This window comes from Trichosurus vulpecula, chromosome 3, assembly GCF_011100635.1.
Source record: "Trichosurus vulpecula isolate mTriVul1 chromosome 3, mTriVul1.pri, whole genome shotgun sequence".
In the NCBI taxonomy this organism is placed as follows: domain Eukaryota; kingdom Metazoa; phylum Chordata; class Mammalia; order Diprotodontia; family Phalangeridae; genus Trichosurus; species Trichosurus vulpecula.
The window spans coordinates 404,349,260-404,371,611 of record NC_050575.1 but is presented as its reverse complement, the minus strand read 5'-3'; the positions used below and the strand labels follow the sequence as shown (position 1 = coordinate 404,371,611).

At 42.8% G+C, this 22,352-nt stretch overlaps 1 protein-coding gene across 1 annotated transcript in view; it reads left to right on the top strand.

Annotated features, from left to right (window-relative positions):
* Positions 1-4,569: 4,569 nt before the first annotated feature.
* The window catches only part of ST3GAL5 (ST3 beta-galactoside alpha-2,3-sialyltransferase 5), a 63,785-nt gene continuing 46,002 nt past the window's right edge, over positions 4,570-22,352 (top strand). The window contains exon 1 of the mRNA XM_036750844.1: positions 4,570-4,702. The gene's annotated coding sequence lies outside the window, so the exon portion shown is untranslated. The remainder of the gene's footprint in view (positions 4,703-22,352) is intronic.

The window sequence follows — 22,352 nt, the reverse complement described above, 5'->3', positions numbered from 1 at the left end:
GCCCCTCTAATTGGAAGCCTTTCAAGGGCTCCCAGACCAGCCAACTCTTCATTTCCTACCAACTGTACTGCTTGTACTTGGAATTCTATCAAAGCTGCTTCAGATCTTGAAACTGACTGCATACAGGGTCCTAAGGCTGATCCCCAGGAACTACATCAGCATTTTAGGATTGGCAATGATCAGCCCTGGCAGATATGAGTTCCACTTTGCACAGTGCAGAACCTCTCAGTTATCTTTATATGCACCCTAGTCTGCAGCAGTCATTTGATAGATTTGTAAGCTTTCATAGAAGAGAAAGACTGGCTAGTGAAGGTACCACAGGGTACCTTCTTTTCCTCTCCCCCTTTTAAGATTTCTTTTGTGTGTTGTATGCCTCCTTTACATTGGAAGTTTCTTGAAGACAGGGCTGTCTTTCTTTTTTTAAAGTGTATCCCCAGCACTTTAGCACATAATAATTATCAATTTTATCAATTTATCAATCAATCAGTTTATCAATTGATTGAGCTATCCTTTACCAATATTGCCAGGTTTATAACAGCAACCAAAATGGTGCGAGAATTGTGCATTCTTTGTTGTGAATTTTGTGAAACTGAGTGGAAATCAGCCATGGTCATTTGTTGTTGTGTTGTTTCAGTCGTGCCTGACTCTCCATGACTCCATTTGGGGTTTTCTTGGCAAAGATACTGGGATGGTTTGCCATTTCCTTCTCCATTTCATTTTACAGATAGGCAAACTGAGGCAAATAGGGTCAAATGACTTGCCCACGGTAGTGTCTCATGCCAGATTTGAACTCAGGAAGATGAGTCTTCCTGACTTCAGGCCCAGATCCCTATCCACTGCACCACCTAGTTGCCATGGTCATCTGGGGACAGATTAATTTATGTTTGCAAAACTTGGTGTTCTAACCTTGGCTTGACATTTTGAAATTCTGAAGAATTAGAATTCTGAAGCTTAGAGATCAAAGACATATTTGGTGGCTAACGCAGAATGAAAGACTCTCCTTAAGGAGGGGAAGGTTGCATAGAAATTCAGTGCTATCTACAAGAATAGGCAGCTGCTTCTGTCTAGCGATTTAAGTTTCAAAAGGGTGGTTTCACCTCCAAATATCTTCCCCACTGGTTTTGCCCACACACTGGATACTAGGTGATAGAGGGCTAGGCAAATGCAAGAATTCATTTCAGTGCACCAAACATTTATTGGCCACCTTCTATGTATGGAGAATTGTGCCAGGGAGATACAAAGAAAAACGATACGATCCCTACTCTCAAACAATTGACAATTTAGTAGGGCTGTGAATATATGGTGAATGTGGTGATCAAAATGGGGTTATCTAAAACTTGCAGACACCAGGATTGGAGCAGGTCTTGTGATATCTCTGGAAACTATGTACCTGGAGCCCTTTGTTCTGACCAGATGTCAGCTACTACCCAGCCTTTGGCTATTTTGCAAAACAATTTAACTCCTCCCTATTGAAGTCTATTTAAACCCTGCCCCTTCTGCTCCTTTCCAGCTCTCCTGCACTCTGGTCCTGTGTGGTGCCTCGAATTGCAATCCTTTTACCTCAATTAAAGATCCTTGTTGCTGCTATTTTGGTAGTCTTCTTTATTTCAAGTTGACTTATGTAACCAAATAGTTGGAATATAAAGTAGAATGTGGTCCTTATATGAAAGACACAAATAAGATGCTGTTATAGTTCATAGAGAGGGAACAGTCAAGGCTGCCTGAAGGAGGTAGTATTTGAGCTTGCTCTGGAAGGCTGAATAGTATTTCAATTAATCAGTCAATCGATCACTAGAAAGCATCTGTTAAGAGCCTACTAATGTGCCAGACACTGTACTACCTGGAGATAGGAAGACAAAAGTGAAACAGCACAGTGTCTGCCCTTAAGAAGCTTACATTCTAATGGGGTATAGTTGGGGACTTCACATCATTTTAACATCTCCTACCAGGTTTAACCTTTTCCCGGTGACAAAGTAAAACAACTAGGCAAAAACAATACTCAATTTGACCTGGAGGGAGAGCATAGGCTGCCGGGAAAAGCTTCATGCAGAAGTGGTATTTGAGCTGTGTTTTGAAGGAAGCCAGGGATTCCAAGAGAGGAGGTGAGATGAGGGTGTGCAATTAGAGGCAAAAGGACAGTCTGTGTAAAGACATGGAGGTAAAGATCAATAAGCATTTATTAAGGAAACAAAGAAAAATCATAGAGCCTGACCTCTAGGAACTTATATTTTAACAGAGGAACCAACAAAAAAACCGGAAGATTGGAAGGAGCCTGGTTGTGAAAAACTTTAAATGCCAAAAAGAAGTCTATAGTTGATCCTAGAGGTAACAGGGAGAATCTGGAGTTTATTGAATGGAGTGGAGGGTGGGGTGGGTATGGTCAGACCTGTGCTTTAGGAAAGTCACTTTGGCAAATGTGTGGAGAATGGGCGGGGCGGGGTGGGGGAGAGAAGGTAGCGGGATCATTTACAAGACAGAAAGGTTTTTAGGACTTAGGTGATTGGAATGTGCACTTGATAACGACAGGGAAATTCAGAAGAGCAGTGATTTTTGTGGGGGAAGGGAGAGAAGGGGGAAAATAATGAGTTTTTTTTTTGGACGTGTCACATGCAATCCCTCACTTTTCCTCAACCCACGTATCTAATCAGTTGCCAAATCTTGTTTCTTCTACCTTGAGGTGGATTGCATACATTCCCTTCTCTCTTAGTCAACATCCTAGTTTAGCCCTGATCAACTCTTACCTACAACATTGCAATAGTCTTCTAAATAGAGCAATGGTGACTGCGAAAAAGCAGACAAATATTTAGGAGGAAAATCCAGAAAGGAGAGAGAAATCAACTTTGTCAAATGCTGGTAGGTCAGTCAACAAACATTTATTAACCGACTACTGTGTGTCAGGCACTCTGCTATATATCAGGGCTACAAAGGCAGGAGACAATCCCTGCTCTCAAAGAAGGCAAGAAGGATGAGGCTTGAGAAAGACCATCATATCTGGTCTTTAAGTTGATGAGCTTCGAAGCCAGAGGATTTAAAATCCAGTAAGAGGCTACGAAGAGGAGGAGGTAGCGAATGCAAACGGCAGTGGAGATGTTCGGGTCCAGCGAGTTTTTAAGGATGGATGGCTGGGGGAAGAGACGAGGGGGCGTGTTCGTAGTTAGCAGGCAAGCAGTCAGTAGATAGAGATGGAAAACTAGAGAGTGGGGTTCGCAGACCATTTAATCCAATCCCTTCGTCTAGCAAACGAGGCTTGAAGAGGTGAGTCAGGATGACCTGCTTTTGTCACTTTCTGCGTAACCAGCTCGAAAGGACTCTCAAGAGTCGAATGTTAATTTTTAGTGTGAACATCTACATCCGGGAAATCCGCAACTCTTACAAATTGGGGCTTTTAAAAAATTTATTGGGTGTTTAGACTTAAGAAAGTGATAGAAAAATGCTAATAAAGCACATTAAAAGTGTGTCGTGGGTAATCCTCCCCACACGCCCAGAGGGGCTTGTTATACATCCCTGTGTGCAACCCTCGACCAGCTGCTTCTCGTTCAGGGGTGGCCTCAGGACTTCATTTTAAAAATGGGAATAACAGCCCCTCCCTGTCATGAGGCTCGAAACTGGGAAGGTCTGCAAAGAAAGCCCTCCGCCAGCCTCCAAGCTCTGTAGAAATGTTAGCTGTCACAATAACTGCTGCTGTCGCCGCCGATGACGGTGATAATTCTTTAGGAAGCAGGACTTGGGTCACGCCCGTGACCCCCCGTGTCCATTCGGGGCTCTCCTTAATCGGGTCGATTACGAATGAGTGAACTTGGATGAACAAGCGGGTCCCCACATCAGTCTCGATGGTTGGGTCCAGAAGCCCACTCCGGGCTCTGAGTGGCTGGCTTGCCTCCCCGTGACCGCCCCTCTCTGGCTCAGTGCAGGGATCCTCGGGAAGGCGGGGGAGCCCCCGAGGAGAGGGGGAGGAGGGAAAGAGAAGAAGGGAAGGGGAAGAGGGGAGGGGGGAAGGGAGGAGAAAAGGGGGAGGGGAAGAGGGAAGGGAGGGGGCGGAGGGAGGAGGGGGTGGCGGCTCGCGCGCGCCTCTCGGCGGTCACCCGGCTCTGCCGAGCCAGCGCGTGCCGAGGCTGGGTCACCCGTCCCGGAGGGTCCGGCGGGCGGGCGGCCGCCCTGGGGATGCGCTAGAGCCGCGCGGGCCCCGGACCCTTCCGGGCATTATTATGAGGAGGAAGCCCAGGGACGGCGGCGGAGTGGGACGCGCTCTTCCGCGGCCCGCGCGGGACCCGGCCCCGGCTCCGGAGGCTGCGGCGGCCGCACCTGCCGACCGAGGTGGGTGGTGCCCCCGCGGGCCAGCCGGGTAGCGGACACCGCCGGCCCGGCCTCCCAGGCCCCCTGAGCGGTCACCCGCGTGCGTGGCGCGCGCGGCTCGGCCTCTGGGTCGTCGAGCGAGCGGGGATCCCCGCGGGCCGGTGGGGAGGGGCGGAGAGGAGCAGAGCCGGCTCAGAGCAAGGCTCCGGACGCGCCCCTACCCCGCCCCCGCGGCCTCCTGCGCGCGCCGCCCCCATCCGCCCCTTCCCCGCCCCCCTCCCCCTTCCTCCTCGCTCTCCCCTCGTGCTGGAGCTGCGGCAGCCGGGGCGCGGGGGCACCGCGGGCACCGCGGCCCGGGCGGTATGGCACGGAGCACCGCGATCTGGCTGCCGCGGGCGGCGCGGGGCAGGTGAGAGGGCGCCGGGGTCCGCTCCTCCGGGAGGCAGGGAAAAGACGAAGGAGCCAAGGGCAGCGGGTCGGGGCTGGGGGTGCGGGCGTCCGAGGGATCCCGCAGGGAGAGGAGGTGTCAGTGTTTGAGAAAAGCCTCCGGAGCTGAGTGAGCTCGCGAAGCGTGTCTGCACCCACCTCTTCCCTGCCCTCTTACCATCCCCGGAGGCTGCTCTTTCATAGATGTGTGTGCGTGCATGCATGTGCGTGTACCTGGGTGTGTGTGCATGTGCATATGTGTGCTTGTGTGCACGCATCTTTGTGTAGCTGCGTAGTTGGGAGGAACAGGGCTTTTAAGGAGGTGTCGGAGCCAGGTGTCAAAGCCTCCTTGTTGCGGAGGAAGTGAGATTAACTGCAGAGAACCTGGTTGGAGGGAGTGAGAGTAACCGCCACCAGTTACAGATTTCTTAGAAGATTCCCCTTTTCACGTGGAGCCTTTCCAGCTGGTTTAATGTTTGTGCCTAGCAGCTGCCCCTAGCGATGTGCCCTCCCCGCCAAAGTTACCTGCATCTCTCCGGGATTTATCTCGATGTGGTTTGAGATGCTTGTCCTGCCCCCCACCATTAGAATGTAAGACTTGAGGATCAGAGCTGTTTTTGCTTTTTCTTGAAAAACCTACTGCTTAGCCAGTACATGGCACATAATGGGCGCCTAATAAATGCTTGTTGTTGATTTATAAGTCATGGCTAAATAGCCTGCTTGTGGAATTCAGAGGTAGCAAGGGACTGTAGAAAACATTTGGAACAGGTTCTGGGGGAATTTCTAATGGTATAGCAGGCATTTATTAAAATTGGTTGCTAGATCGAAGCGTACTATTTTCACTTTATTTTGTTTTTCCTTTCTCCTGCTTATCTCCTTTGGTGTTGATTCTTCTTTCACAACATGACTAATGTGGAAATATGTTTAATATGATTGTACATGTATAACCTATATGAGATTGCTTGCCATCTTGGGGAGGGAGGAGGGAAGTAGAAAAAATGTAGAACACAAAAATCTTCTAAAAGTAAATGTTGAAAACTATCTTTATATGTAATTGGAAAAAATAACATACTGTGGGGGAAAATGAAAACAAAAAGCCCCCCAAAATATACAGATCCTTTCATCAATATAGAACAAAAATTGGCTACTAATGCCAGGCTCTGGGGTACAGAGCTGCCCTCATGGAGTTTCTGTTTCATTAAGGGAGTGGGGTACCTGTCCACAAATATGTAAATACTGGATATACACAAAATGAATATGGAATGTTGGGGGGAATTAATAACTGGGAGAAACTAGAAATAATGTTGAAACATTATACAATTTCTCAAGGTGCATTTAAAATTGCCTTTTAAAAGAATAAGTAAGGCTGTCACGTGTGTTTGTCTGATGATAGATACAGAGGAGCCAGAGAACCACCCCTACTCCCCTTCATCCTGACTTTAAATATGCTCATTAGTTCCATGAGTATTTTGACATCTTTGACACATTTAAATTGTGGTTTGACTTTAGAAATAACACACATATATAAAGGATTTTTTTAAGCAAATGAAAATGTGTTGAGATGCAGTTTTAAAAAAAAACTTTGAAAATGAAACATGAACTGAGATCTGTTTTCTTATGGCCATTTTGTCATTAATTAGTTAAATCAAGAAAGTCAAGTCTACAAACATTTAGTAAGTACCATGTGCCAGGCATGATAGGTGCTGGGAATGGGGTGGGGGGAGGCCGGGAGCTCTCCAGGTTCTCAATGTCTAATGGGGGAGACAACATGTAAGCAACTATGTACAGAGAAGATATAGACATGATAAATTGGAGATAACTAACAGAGGGAAGGCAATAGAATTAAGGGAAATTTAATTAGAAGACTATATACATACATATACATACCTAAACATGTCCCATGTTAGAATGTCTCCCTGAGGGTATAGACCTTTGCTTTTTATATCTGCAGGGCTTACTAATAATGCTAGTCAAATAGTCAAACATTTAATAAATGGTTATTGAATCACTGATGTAGAATATTTACCTGGTAAGAAATTTCTGTGGCAATTAAGTGACCACATGATACATTCATTTCAAGGATATGTTTCTGCATAATTAAAATAGCCATTGTTTGTTACAATTATATACCACGATGTATTTTCTAGTAGTTGGATGAAGAGGTTGTATTACAAAACTAGGACTCAACAAGGCTAAATGACTCACCAAGGTTTACATAGCTAATAAACATCCAAGGTGGATTTCGAACTCATTTCCCTGAAGTCCTAAGTCCAGAACCCTACCCATCCACACACTAGGTTTGTAAAAGTTGCATTGTCTTATTATCTGAGTGTTTGGTTCGTTATTGTAAATTGTCTTCTATGGAAGGAAGAATTTCCAGAAATGCTTTACATACTTACATAGAGGAAAAAAAATCTAGTCACACGCTGTTGTCAATTATAGCTTCTGCTGGTGAGTGACACAGTGTTACAGGGAGCAGTCAGTTCATAGGAACAATGTTCCAAATGTGTGGTTGACCAAACAGTGTTACAGCAGAGATTTTCAACATTGCACAGAATTTGGGTTATAGTGTACCGCTGACATTGTGAAACCATGCTGGTCAGGGCATCCTTAAGTGGGAGGGAGCCTTTTCCATCGGTCAGCTGAACTTATGCTTTTACTTACATAATTCTGAAAATCTGACATTTTTGAGAGCTTTCCTATATTTCTGGCTCCAAAGCATCCACGTGACCCCTTTGGGGGTTTTCGTGGCAGAGATACTGGAGTGGTTTGCCATCGCCTTCTCCAGCCCATTTTACAGATGAGGAAACTGAGCGTTTCTTGGTCACGCAGCTAGTAAGAGTCTGAGACCAGATTTGAACTCAGGAATTCCAGGCCCAGTGCTCTGTGTACTCTGGAGCCACCTAGCTGCCAGGTAGATTTAGCCCCAAGATCAAATTGACTAGGTAGCTGAATGGCTGGAACTTGAGCCAGGGTCTCCAGATTGCTCTGGTCTAGGTGGCACAGGAGTCAGGAAGACCTGAGTTCAGATTCTCTTCAGATACTGTCAACCTCAGTTTCCTGAACTATAAAATGGGAATAAAAGCAGGACTTCCCTTACAGGGTCATTGTGAGAATTGAGATAATATTTGTAAAGCATTTAGCACAGTGCCTGGCACATAATAGTACCTAATAAATGACTTAATAAATGCTTATTCCTTCCTCCCTACCACTCCACATCACATGCTACAATATGTTAATTGAAAGAATCATTAACTAATAATTACCTAGAGCTTTAAAGCTTACAAGGGGCTGTTGCTGCATTCTCATTTGATCCTCTTTTGATAATATTATCCCCCATTTTACAGATGAGAAAACCAAGGCTCAGAGAAGCCAAATGACTTCCAAATCTAGTGCCCTTCCCAGTAGAGAGTATTATTATTATTAAGTTGCTAGAATGCTTTGACCCTTTATTATAAATGTGGTTATTTATTGACTGTAGTTAGAATTTTCATATCTGTTAGTTCAGTTGGACCTAGGATAACTTGAAGAATCCAGGATTGTTCCTTGTTGGGCCCAGTGGCCTTCCTGAAATTTATGAAAATGGTCAAAATTCCTCAAGGTGGAAAAAAGGTAGAAAAAGGAGGAATCAGTGAGATCAAAGAATGGAAAAAAAGTGGGGGAAAGTTCTTAAGTATCTTAAAAAATCAGCTGCACTGATATGAGAGTTATGGTCAGAAAACAAATACTTGTAAGAAAATTTTAATCAACAGCAAATTCAATATGAGAAAGAAGTGTTACTTGGCAAACAAAAATATTAACAAAAATGTTCAATTTTTTAAACCCTTCCTAAAAATCCTAGTGGCCAAGGAGAGGGAATTGATAATCCTACCGAATTCTCTGGTCAGATAACATTAACTCTCATTTATATATTTCTTTAAGTTTACAAAGTTATTTACTCACAACCTTATGATGTAGGTAGTGCAAGCAGAATGATCATCATCTTGCAGATGAGAAAACTCGAGTCTCCATGGTCACAAAACTAAGTGTCACAGTTGGGGATTTGAACATCCGTCTCCTGAATCCACACCTATCATTTAATCCCTAGGAATCTGGACAGTGTATTTGCTTCTTGGCATTGTGTTTGAAGAGGAACATTTTAAAAACAATTTTTAAAAACAAATTTTATTGATATCTTTTGTTTTTATATCACATTTATTTCTGAACACAAGCTTTCCTTCTCCACCCAGTGAGCCCTCCCTTCAATCAAAGTAGAAATAAGGAAAAAAAAAACAGTTCAGCAAAACCAACCAATAAATCAACTGTATCTGATAGTAGATGTGATATTCCCCACCTATAATCCCCCACCTCCGTAAGGTAAGAGGGAGGGACTTGTTAAAAAAATCTCTTCTCCAGTACCAATTCATCCAGTTTATCATAATGAATATTCTTAGATGTTTCTATTTACATTATTTTATTCATGTATATGTACACACATATATAAACACACATACATATGAAATAATTTTTATATGTGTGGTTCTGCTTATTTTATCCTTCATCAGTTCGTATGTCTCCCTATGCTTATCTGAATTTTTTCTTATGACGTAGTAATGTTTCAGTTACATTCATCAGTCAACATTTGTGTGCCATAATTGAGCCATTCCTCAATCAATGGACATCTACTTTGTTTTCATTTCTTTGCTATCACAAAAAGATACTTCTTTGAATTTTTGGTATGTGTGAAACATAAAAAAGCCATTGTCAAGCTGAAGTGTATTCAGAAGAGAGGCAGAAATGGGAAGAAGGCTCAGAACAGGCCCACGTGAGGAGGGTGGAACTAGGAATCTTTAACCTAAATACAAGGTGACAGGAAGCACATGATATCTGAAGAGCTATTACATAGAATAGATTTAATCTTTGTTGACTTTGACCTGCACAATTAACTCAAACCAATGGGTAGGAGTTAGAGTGAGGCAACTTTTGGCCAACTCTAAGAAAGATCTTGCTAATAATTAGAGCTGTTCCAAATAGAATGGCCTGTCCCATGGCGTTCGAGATCTCCATCTCTGGAGGTGTTCAGAGGAAATTAAATGGCTGCTTGATGGAGATGATAAAATCATAGACTTGAAGCCAACAGGTATCTTATCTACTCTTCTATTTATGAAGCAGGGAATTGGGGCCCAGGATCGCAGAATAGGTGACAGAGCAGAAATTTGAATCCAGACCTTCTAGCTTCAAAGACATCACTTTTCCTGTTGTGCCACATGGATGCTTTTTGTTTCATGTATGCGGACTTGTAAGGTTCCTTCTGGCTCCAAGAGTCCATGAAGAACTGTTCCTTGATACTTTCAGTTTGTGATTTCTTCATGTTGTAAACCTTCCATGCTTTCTCATCCTGGGTGACTTGTGTCTCTTTTTTTCTTCTGAGAGACCAAATCAGAGAGAGACACAGGTACAGAGACAGAAAGAATGGGAAGTGGTATTCCATGTGGTTTGTTGGGCATCTTGAAAGTACGCTAGTGTGTTACTCAGGCTGTCTCGCATTCTTATTGTATGAATGGCCTACTGTCTTCTCTGGGCAGCCATGGCTTGGATAATTGTGGCTGTACGTGTCTTTTGTGCCTTTTTGAGGGCAAGTCTTTATTGACAACGTGCAATAGTTTGCTTATGCCCATCATATATCTTTATTCTTCCTCATAAGGTAGTGAGCTCTCCTTCCTTTGAATTATTTGTAATTTTAATTATGGTATGCTATGGTTTGTAGCCAGATGGCATTACCCAGAGACTATTGAGCATAAGAATTTCGTTTAACAGCAATAGAATTGCCTTACCATGTCAAAAATACGATTGTCATAAGTTTTAAGAATTAAAGGTAGAAATCTTAGCTGAATAAAACAAAGTATTTTTGCTCTCCTGCCTCTTCCTTTATTTTAGCCTCTTCTCTTCTCTGCTATTTAGCGTATCGAGAATAGAATCACTAGGGTACCCTAAAGACAGACATGTTCTTTTTTCAAGTCATGGCTTCACTTAGTGTGAGGATGGCAGTGAGAAGACATTTCGTTTGGGTTCTCTGTGACAGTAGTGGTAGGAGTAGGTTTATTTGTGCCAACGGGTATTATAATGAAGGATCATTCATTGAATGTTTGAAATTCACTCAGTAATAGCTTAAGTTTTTACTGTGATCACTTATTAGTCCATACCCTCCAAGAGTTGAGGAGACAAGGAAAAAAAATACAGAAAGCAACTAGAGGTCTAAGCAAGGTAGAGATTATAGTAGACAAACTATGTACATATGGAATAAGCAAAATGAATTAAACATTGATTGAGCACCTACTGTGTGCAAAGCACTGCCCTGGGGATGCATGGAGATGGAGAATGAGAAGCCCTTGAGAAACTTTCATTCTTGGGGGGAAGGGGTGGGAGAAGCAAACCATCAGTATAGGCTTAGCTGAGTTAGCCATGGTTTTGTGGTACAGGGAATATGAGTTTTAAGTCAAATTTATGTCAGTCAGAGGGTGATCACTAGTAGTGTACTCCAGGGATCTGTCCTTTTTTTAGTCAGTGATTTCAGTGAAACCCTTGAAGGTGCTCACTGAGTGTTCAAATTATGTGTATCTGGGAGACATAGTTAATGTGGTGGATGACAAAGTCAGGACCTATGAAGATCTCAACGGACTGGATCAAGGGATCTATCAAATATGATCACATTTAATAAGGAAAAGGATTTCCCACAAAAATCAACTTTATGGGTGTTAGTGGGGAGGTGTGCCTACACATTGATTATGTGAAAAAGACCTAGGGGTATTAGTAGGCTGCCTGTTCAAAATGAATCAATGGCGCATGCACACTCGGGCACATTGATTATGTGAAAAAGACCTAGGGGTATTAGTAGGCTGCCTGTTCAAAATGAATCAATGGCGCATGCACACACGGGCACACACATCCCCCTTCCCTTTCTCTTTCCCTTCTCTTTCCTTCCCTTTTCTCTTTTCTCCTTTTCTGATTGAGTCTCCCTATCTTGCCCAGAAGTGTACTGGCCACTCTTAGACCCAATTTCAGTAACGGTAATAGTAATAGATGGCATTTATATAGTGCATAGTGCTTTAAGGTTTGCCAAGCACTTTTATTCATTTGATCAATATTGATAGGGAAATTCGACCTGCTCTGTTTCTGACCATGGCCAGTCAACCCTTCCTTAGGCAGCCTGGTGGCCCCTGGTTTTTTTTTGGGGGGGGGGTGTTGTCATATATAATGATGCAGCACATGGTGTGGATACCCAATCAGTTTAGCCTCCTGTTGCTCAGAACTCCCAAGCTTAAGCAAGCCACCAGCCTCCATCTCAGTAACAGGGACTACAGGGAACATACCATTACGCCCAGTACTTACTTTGCCCAAGTTTTGAAGAAGCCGACTATTCTAAGAGATGGACATCTTAAATGTCCAAGTTCTTATTTTTTTCCCCTCCAAATCACCTTCTCCTCCCACCTTGCCTGTCTTTGTAAATGGTACCAACATTCTTCTAGTGATTTGGCTTGCAAACCTTGGAATCATATTGGACCCCTTCATAGTTACCTCCTTTTCATCTGTTCCGTTCTCCTCATCCCTGTTTCACCCCCCATGGTAAGTCACCAACATCTCTCTGTTTTTAAGTTTTTTTCTCACATTCATCTCTTTTTTCCATCCCCTTGATCCATTGCCACCATTCAGATAGGGATCATCGGAAGGCTTGACTATTTTAATCATCTCCTACCTTGTCTCCTTCCTTTGAGGCTCTTTCTTTCACTTCTTCATGCCTTTCCCTTCCCTCCCCCACAAATCCAGAAGCCAAGGGATGTAAATCCTCACAATCCTATCTGCTTGTTCATTTAAAAAAATCATAATTATATCCCTGACCAGTTGATAAAGGATATGCCAGTCATTTATACCATACTTGATAAGCACCCTCTTTCCCTAGAAGCAAAGAGGAGGAGCAAAGGTTTCTGGGATTTTCTGGGAGCTGATATTGCCTATTTGACTTGTGCCTTTATCATGAACTAGATACAGATGATATTTGTGATTGGCCTTTTAGGAAGAACTGGTTTTGGTTTGGTTTTTAATAGTGATAGAAAAACTGAACCCCCTTCTGGAGAATTAGAAGCATCTTGAGCTAAATTTTTAGAGCCCGTAGTTACCCTGCTATCTGGCAAGATACAGCTCCTGCCATGCTGGGCTCCATCAATTCTACTAACCTGACTTGCAGAAGAGCTCTGGGTGAGAGGAAGTGATCCTTACCAGATGCTCCAAAGTCTTATCAAAAGAAACCAATGCTGGAAGGGTAGCCAGATGGTGGCAGGTGGTTACTATACCAGGGGCATGGACACCTGGTTAACACCTGTACATTTGGTTTTTATATTGTTTGAGGACATGTGCTCCACTTGGGGCATTTGACTGAGAGAAGAATATATGCTTTCAAAGAAGGGATGACTGTACAAGACAGGACAGTAGTTGGACCTCCCTTGTCTTGCCAAAGACTTCCCCCTTACTCGGTAAATAAAAGGCTATGCGTGATGGTTATGTAGTTTGCAATGGATGGCAGTAGCTGAGAGGGATCAGAAATAGATTGGTTGAGACATAATCCTAAATTAGAATGAGAAACTGGTATTTGTGTCCTCTGGGTTCCCCCTTCAATGGACAGAACTATAGGGGATTGTCAGTTTTAGTTGAGAGGAGAGAGAGCATCCTTGCAAAAGAGACCCCTTAGAAATGTCCGTAGAACATTAGGAGCTTCAGGAGGACTTGAGTGAAGAAGGGCAATCCCTTCCCCCACATATTACTCATATAACTTCCCACTTCCTGGAATTGTTTTCCATGATGGTGCTTACCTCCAACCAATCTATGCCACGGATGAAGAAAGAATGGAAGAGCCTGCAAAAAAAAAAAAAAAGAAAAAAGTCTTTATAAAAACTGCCCCTTGCCCCTCCCCACCAAGGTCAGGGCACTGGTGAACTTTGTGCCAAGGAAGAGGACGGCGGCATGGTGGGGGGGATTGTAATCATATAGTGAAGTAGTGAAGACTGGAGCCTAAGTGATGTAACAGTATAAAACATGTAGCACTCTCCTGAGGAGGTGGAGAAGGTAGAAACTAGGGGTGGGGAACCTGTGGTCTCAAGGCCACATGTGTCTTTCTAGGTCCTTGGATGCAGCCTTTTGAGTGAGTAAAAGTTTTACAGAACAAATCCTTGTGTTAAGGGGATTTGTTCTGTGAAATTGAAATTCAGTCAAAGGGCTGCACTTGAGGACCTACAGGGCCACACGTGGCCTTGAGGCTGCAGGTTCTCCACCCCTGGTATAGACAATATGTAACCTTTGGGAAGTCTATAATTAATCCATTTGCCCAGATAATAGGTAGGAGATGGCATCCTGTACCCCAGACAATTGGACTCCAAACCTTTGAGCATGCACCCAGTATATGTTTATTTAACCTTGTATGAGGTTTGAAATTTAGTTTCTTTCTTTTTTTTCCTTTAAGACTGCATCTCCCTATTTCACCCAGATTTGAAGTGCAGGGCCTGGTACCACTCCGATCAGCATGGGAGCTCAGACCTGCTCAGTTTCTGGTCTGGGCTGGTTTGTCCCTCTGGAAGTGGCCTGGTGGTCCCCTGCTCTCAGGGCTCATCTTACTAATGCCATACTTGGTGTGGACTCCCAATCATGCATCGCCTTCTCTCTACTGCAACTCAGAACTCCCAAGCTCAAGAGATCCACCGGCCTCCACCTCTCTCCATTCATTAGTGGGTTGAGAGGCTCCGCTATGGTTGGCTAATTTATTTCAATACTTAGTTTTAATGTCTGTCTTAGGTGGGACCAAAAAATATCTGACCAAGCTCTAATGGAAGAAGTGTCTTGTTGGCTGCACTTAGTAAGTTATGACACTCATTATCCTCCTGTGAACAAAGAGGCTTTTGTTAAACCTTATCTGGTAGATGAATTCTTTTTTACTTTTCTGAGTTCATTTTTACTTGTTCACAAATGGGCTCAAAACCTACTGAAACTCTTCACTTGGAATATTTTTTAAATATTTAGAAGAGTTAGAAAATTCCATTTCCAAGTTTAAGAGAGACGCTATTTAGAGTTTTTAGGGGCAGCACCCGTTGTTTTTAGCACATTACCACATCACAACAATGGGAACATTCCAAAGGGCTGTCTTCAGCATGCTTCCTCCATAGCACCAGTTTCATTCAAAGAGCAGGTCGATTTTTGCTTATTGTTACATTTTGTACTTTGTTGTCACCTTTGTCTGATATCCGAGTTCTAGGGGAAACTTAGGCAATATATATCATGCCACAATTCATTCCCCAGTGGATAAGTGGTCTACCGGTATGAACCAACAGTTCTCAAAAGACTTGCAAACAGTTAACAACCATAAATCACTAACAAGATAAATGCAAAACAAAACAGCTGAGGTTTCTGCTCATATCCAGAAGATTGGCACAGATAGTCAGTGTTAGAGGGGCTGTGGAAAGACAGGCCCGCCAATGAATACACCATTGGGGAAGCTGGGAATTCATTGGTCCCCATCTTCTTTCAAACAGATATTTGTTCTCCTTGTGACTTGGGTTACAAATTCTAAGATTTGGCTCCGTGTGTAGCTGGTGTGTGTGATCCTAAAGAGGTCATCTAACCAAATCAAAGACCCATTTTCTTCCATTTTAAAATGAGGGTGTTGGATTTGGCACTTAACGTCTGTTGTATTTCCAAATCTACAGTCCTCAGGAGTTTGTGTAGCAGATGTAAGTTAATGTTTACTGACCTATGGAGAGTACAACAAATCAGAGAAATGTGAGTCCCATCAGTCAAAGGGCTGAGCCCTCCCAGCATGGTAATGGATCCTACTCCATTAGGGTCCTCCGAAAGTTTCATTTGCTTGAGGCCTCATGGAGGGGGGCAGGGAGGTGGAGGAGAGGGAAATGAGCAAAGTATTGGGCTCATGGGAAAAAATATTTTCTGCTAGTTTAGTGCTGCCTGTTTACAATTTACTGAACCTTTGAATTTCTTGAAAAAGGAAACAATGTATCAGGGCAACATTCCTGGTTTAGCCTTTTCCCATTACAGGATGACCTGGGTCCTGGAGCTTTGGAGCTCAGACTAGCCCAGAGCCAGCAGGATCTTACAGAGCTCTGTAAAACTGGGATCCTTCACCTTTTTGTATCATGAGCCCTTTGACAGCCAATTGGTTGAAGCCTATGGACCCCTTCTCAGAATAATTTTTAAATTCATAAAATAAAATACAAATGAAGCCAATTATATTGAAATGGAGTAATTAAGCATTTTTTAAAAAAAATGACTGACACCAGGTTAGGAATTCTTGCTCCAATTTCCAAGACAGTAACAGGAGCTCTTAGACACATCAAGTTAAGGCATTATCTAGATCCTCAGTGTTGGAGAGATGTTCAATTATAGGAATTTTAAGGAGCTCTGCTCCAGGCATTACTTTGGGAAGTTAGAAGGGATCCTGTTCCAGGGATGTGAGATGACAAAAGGTTGAAGACAAACACACTCACTTCCATTAAAGATACCAGGAAGGCCTTTGTCTGGTCCCCCCAGGGGTGGTGCTGGGAATTCGAAGGAAGAGTCCAAAGAGAAAAATATTATCAAGATTAAGCAGTGTTATATGTGAGTTACAAGCAATCAATACAAACCATGGGAGGGCAGAGAATAAAGGCCATGAGGAAGCACTGTGATCCCTGAAGTACCATCTCCTTCCCGTCCCACCTTCAGGCTGTGTAGCAGGGACAGCAAACCCAGCCTGCCCTGTAAACTGACTAATAACCAGAAAATATGTTGGTCTGTGACTTTGGGCAAATCAGGTAATTTCTTTCAAACTTGCTTTTATTCTCCTTTTCATTATCTTTTTTTTTGAGACAAGGTCTTCCAATCTCACCCATGTTCAGTGACCACTCACAGGCCCCATTCCACTTTTGAATGGCATGGAAGTATCTAATTTCCTAAATGGGACTGACTCCGTTCCAAATTAAAAAACAAAGAAAGAAAGAAACACTACCACCAAAATAAGTTGATACAGGACTCCAAGAAGTAAGATGAATAAAATGTGTTTTAAAAAGTAGCTTTTTAAAAACCTTCCATTGATTTAATATGGCAGAGAGCAATAGTGTAGAGGTGGAAATGGATCCCTGCAGGCTGCAGATTGACTTAGGAAACCACAAATGAACATATTTTCTGATTGATTATATTTTTATTTATATTGTTAAACATTTCCCAATTACATTTTAATCTGGTTCTGGCTGCATTTGAGAGTATTGCAGGGCACCCATGAGTTTGACACCTTTGTCATAGAGGATAGAGTGTTGGGCTTGGAATCAGGATGACTTTGGGTTTGAATTCCTCCTCTGACACTTATTATCTGTATGAGTATAACCCTGTTTACCTCCATTTCCTCATCTGTAAAATGAGCCAGAGAAGGAAATGGCAAACCACTCCAGTATCTTTGCCAAGAAAACTACAAATGGGGTCACAATGAGTTGGACACGACTGAAATGACTGAACGAGAAAATGGAGACACAAATACCTGTCCTCTGACCCTGAATCTAGTGCACTTTAGAGTATCATGCGGCTGCCTCTAACTGCCCACATTACACAGTGTTTTTCCACAACCTTGCCTTCACCAGTAGACCTCAGCGTTACTCTGTTTGGACTCATTCACCAATGGTTAGCATACACCTCCCCTTTACTACTCTCCCCATCCTTGTGATACTGACGTCCCAGTTGCCAAAAGACAAATTCCTTTCCCAGACTTCACATATCTGCTTCTTCGTTCTTGTCCTCTCCCTCCTCTCAGTGTTGCACTCCAGATGTATGCCTACCCACTCGAGTGTGCCCTCTAAAATGCCTGTTCCATGATTAACAAATTTTCTTTTATTTTAAATTTCTTGCTCTTTCATCTCTTCTTTCTTTTAGCACCCACTGAGAATCGTCTGCCTGCCGATGTCACATCCTCTCTGGCTACCCTTCCCAGGACTGCTTGCCCTTTCATTCATATTCCCTGACTCATTGGTCATTGTGGTGGAGCTAGAAGACATCTTGATCCCCATCACCACTTCCAGACTTTCCCTCTACCAACATTAGTCAGCACTCTCTCTTCTGAGGTTCATTCAATCTAAGTTTGTCATTTAGCCCATATTCTGGTAGCTGTTATCCACTGACTCCCAGAACATTCTTCCTTGCTCAATGAGCTCAGTGCCTAGCTCATACTTCCCCCCCCTCTGCCCCCTCCCCCCATAAAAAGTTAAGACCATTCCATAAAAACTTTCTCTTCACTCCTCATCTCATATCCCTGGGACGTTATCTCTCACTATCTCTTTCTTCCCTCTGGTCTCCAAGGATGAAGTAGCCCTTCTTGCCAGGTCAAACCCTTCTTAATCCAATCGACCCCATCCTTCTCTGGGTCCTCCTCTCTTTTCTTTCTGTACTCCTCATTTGATGATCCCTGCATCAATTCTAATGGGTTCATTTGATCATACTTATGTATGTAATTTTCAGACCTATATATCCAGTCCTAATCTCTCATCCTGCACTACCAGCTGTTTATTGGACATTTTGAACTGGATGCATGATAACTACCTTCAGATTGAACACATAATTCACTATCTTTGCCCCAAAGCCTCTGCTCTTTTGAACTTCCCATCTTACTGTCAAGGACATGACCATCCTTCCTCCAGTCACCCAGGTTCATAATATCAGTATCACCTTTGACTCTTCTCTCTCAGTCACTCCGTGGTCCACCAGATGCTAAATCTTGTCATTTGTTTCTCTATCACATCTCTTAACACATATGCCCTTCTCTGTATGCAGACAGCCTTCATCACCTCTCACCTGAACCATTGCTGTGGTCTTCTAAATGGTCTCCCTGTAGTAATTCTCTCCCAGCTCCCAACCATCCCCCATGAGCTGCCAAGGTGATTTTCCTAAAACGGAGTTCTCCCTCTCTCCCTTTCCCACCGATAAACTCTCGTGACTCCCTGGTACCTCCAGCGTTAAGTATGGGGTCAGTTGTTTGGCATTTAATGTTCTTCATAGCCAGGCCCTTTCTTACCTTTTCAAGCTTCATACATTCTATTCTCCTCCATGAATTCTAGGATTTAGCTACATTGACCATCTTGCTTTTCTTCTTCCCTTGTCCTTGCCTTCCCAATGGCAATTTCTAATGCCTCAAATACTCTTCTTCCCATTTTCTAACTCTTACAATCTAAGACAACTCAAGCAGCGCCTGTTTCATGAGCTTTCTTTTTTAATGGTTTTTTTTTGGGGGGGGGGTAATGCCTTATTAATCTTATTTTTAACTTTTTAATAAAAAAGAGCATTTCTGTATACACAGCAGAACATAAAAGGGGATTGTATGTGAAACTGAATATTCACAACCCTCGTTTAAAAAAAAAGTATCTAAAAATTCCACATGTTATTTTGAAAACTAGCTTGCTCATGTTACCTTCTGCCATTTAAAAAATGGCTTTCTGTTTTGTCATCACCATTGCTAACCTAAATCCACCCCTCCCCAGTTAGAGAGAAAGGGGGGGGGGAGAAAGAGAGAGAGAGAGAGAGAGAGAGAGAGAGAGAGAGAGAGAGAGAGAGAGAGAGAGAGAGAGAGAGAGAATCCTTTAAAACAAAGAAACAAGAAAAAACAAATCCACATAATGGACATGTCCAAATGCATGTCTCTTTCTATACCTTGAGCCCATCACTGTTTTGTTAGAAGGGAGGTAATGTGTTTCATCATACCCCACTCTTTGTTCTGCCATTCCACAATTGATGAGCACTCACTTTGTTTCTAACTTTGTTTCTATTTCTTCTAATTCTATTTTCTCCCTTTTCATTTCCTCTTCAGGATCAGGAAGTTTGTTTTGCTTGTGGCTATCTTCTTCATTATCCTTCCTCTTAACTACCCCCACCCCTCACACCTCATTCCTGTTTTCCTGTTGAGTTTGATGCATTTTTACAACTCTGTGTATGTGTGCTCAACTCTCCGTTGTCTATGTCTGATGGGGGTTAGGATCATCAGCCACCCCTTATTCCATGTTGGTAGACTCTTCTCATGCATCCATTTATGAGAAATACAAGTTCTACTTTCTGCTTCCTTTTTTCTACTCCTGCCTTCCTCCTTTTACTTTCCCTTCTCTTTCTCCTCTTCAGAGCCTCAAAACTAATCAACTTAATCTACCCCAGGTCCTCTGTTTTCCTTATTTAACCTCCTCAATATCCTTTGGTACATTGAGGTTCTGAGGATGCTTTTGGGTTCTTCTCCCCCTATCGAAATGTTAGCTCATCATACATCATCTTCCTAAACAAATTAACCTTTCTAGGTTTCTTGGAACTCTTGTGCTTGTATTTCCTTATTTTCTCAATCTCCATTCAGGCTCTGAGCTTTGTATCAGAAATGAAGGAAATTTCACTACTTTAGAGGCATCTAGATGGTGTTGGGAACAGAGCACTGGGCCTGGAGTCAGGAAGACCAGAGTTCAAATTGAGCCTCAGATACTTGCTAGCTGTGTGACCCTGGGCAAGTCACTTAATTCTGCTTGCCTCACTTTCTCATCTGTAAAATGAGCTGGAGGAGAACATGGCAAAACCACTCCGGTATCTTTGTTAAGAAAACCACAAATGAGGTCATGATGAGTCAGACATGACTGACAACAATAACCTCTATTCTATTAAAGGCTACTTTTTTCCCCTGGGGAATTAGAGCAAGCTTTTCTGGGTAAGTTCTTCTTGGTTGTAAGCCTATATCTTTTGCTTTTTGGAATGCTATATTCTAAGATCACTGTTAGGTTTTTTTTTTTTAGAAGTTGTCAGATCTTGTGTGATCCTGATTCTGATTCCTTGGTACTTGAACTGTTCCTTTCTGAATGTTGGTCATCTTTTTTTTTTCCTTTGACCTGGAAGCTCTAGATTTTGGTTAGGACATTTCTATGACCTTTTCCTTTTGGGATTCCTTTCAGGAGGTGATTGGTGGACACTGTCTTTGCCCTCTGGCAAAACTGGGCAGTTTTTATTTATGATTTCATGAAATATAGCGTCCAGACTTTTTTATTATAGTTTTTAGGGGGTCTGTGATTCTTAAATTTTCTCCTTCACTAATTTTCCTAGTCAGGTATTTTCGATCTAGGATTTCTTATATTTTCTTTTACTTTTTTCCATCTTTTCAATCTGTCCTAATGTTTCTTGCCCCCACAGAAGCATTAATTTATGTCTGATTAGTATAACTTTAAAGGATTCAATTTCTTGGGTAAAGTTTACCCATTTCTATTCTAAACTATTTATTCTTCTAATTCTTTCCTCCAGAGGCTTTTTATTTTTATTTTAAAAATTTCTTGCTTCATTTCTTTTAGGTATTCATGTTGTTCTCATGGAAAATCCATTTTTTCCTTTGAGTCTCTTATTCCAATTATTATGGAGTTTCTTACTTCTTTTTTGGTGATCTCTAGATTTTTTTTTTTTTTTTTTTGCTTTTTGGCAGGGCAATTGGGGTTAAGTGACTTGCCCAAGGTCACACAGCTAGTACATGTGTCAAGTGTCTGAGGCCGGATTTGAACTCAGGTCCTCCTGACTCCAGGGCCGGTGCTCTACTCACTGCGCCACCTAGCTGCCCCGATCTCTAGATTTGCTATAATTTTTGAGAGGTATTTTGTTCTTTGATTTACTTATCATTTCAGCTTTAGTTCCTGAGTTGGAACTTTGTGGGGAGGCCGAGGCTCCTCCCTCTACTGTACATTTGTGAGGGATGGTCAGCCCTATTTAGTTTTGGTTTGGATCCCCTGGATTTCAGTGCTGACCTCTACCTCCCAGTGCTAGTACTTCCCTATCTTTGAGGTTCAGAATGCTGGATGCTTAGGACCTTTTTTGGGGTCAGGGACCTTGGAGTCCCTGGACCTGCCCTGAGCACTATTATTCTGCTTTGGTTATGCCTGCTCCCACCTGAGGTTCCCACTCTGGTATATTCTGACTTGCTTGGGGCTTTCCCAAGTCTTGCACATGTGACCTTGGCCCTTCGTGAGTCCTGCTGAGAGACTGCTGGTTTGTTTGCCTTCTTTGGTGCAAGCTTTGCTAGTGGCTCCCTTTCCTTTTGGGGCTTCCTAACTTTTTGTTCAGTTCTAGGGTGGAAGAAATCACTGGTTTTCTCACTGTATTTCTTGGTCAGTATTCAGTCTGGTGCAGATTTTAGGTTTTTGATGGGCTGCCTCTGTTCAGGTCGCCATCTTGGCTGGAAGTCCCAGGGAGCCTTTCTTGTGAGGTGCTAGTGCTATCCCTTCAAGAGTGACCATCCATCCTCTCTGTTTACATATCTTGTCTTCCATTAAAATGGGAGTTCCTGTGGAGCAGAGACTGCTGATGTTTTGTGTTTGTATCTCCAGTGCTCAGCCTGGTGCCTGGTGCATAGAAAGTGCTTTATTAAGTTTATTAACACTTGTTGATCGATTGATTGGTAACAATCCAGTGAGGTAGGCAGAGTGGTTTTTTTATCCTCATTTCACATGTTTGGTTTTTATTTGTTGGACATCTAAACAGCAGTTATCTCCCTGAATGGGAATTAGAAATATACTCCTGGAGTACAGTGAAAGCAGAGGGCATATAGATTGGAGATTTTTTCTGACAGGTTTTAT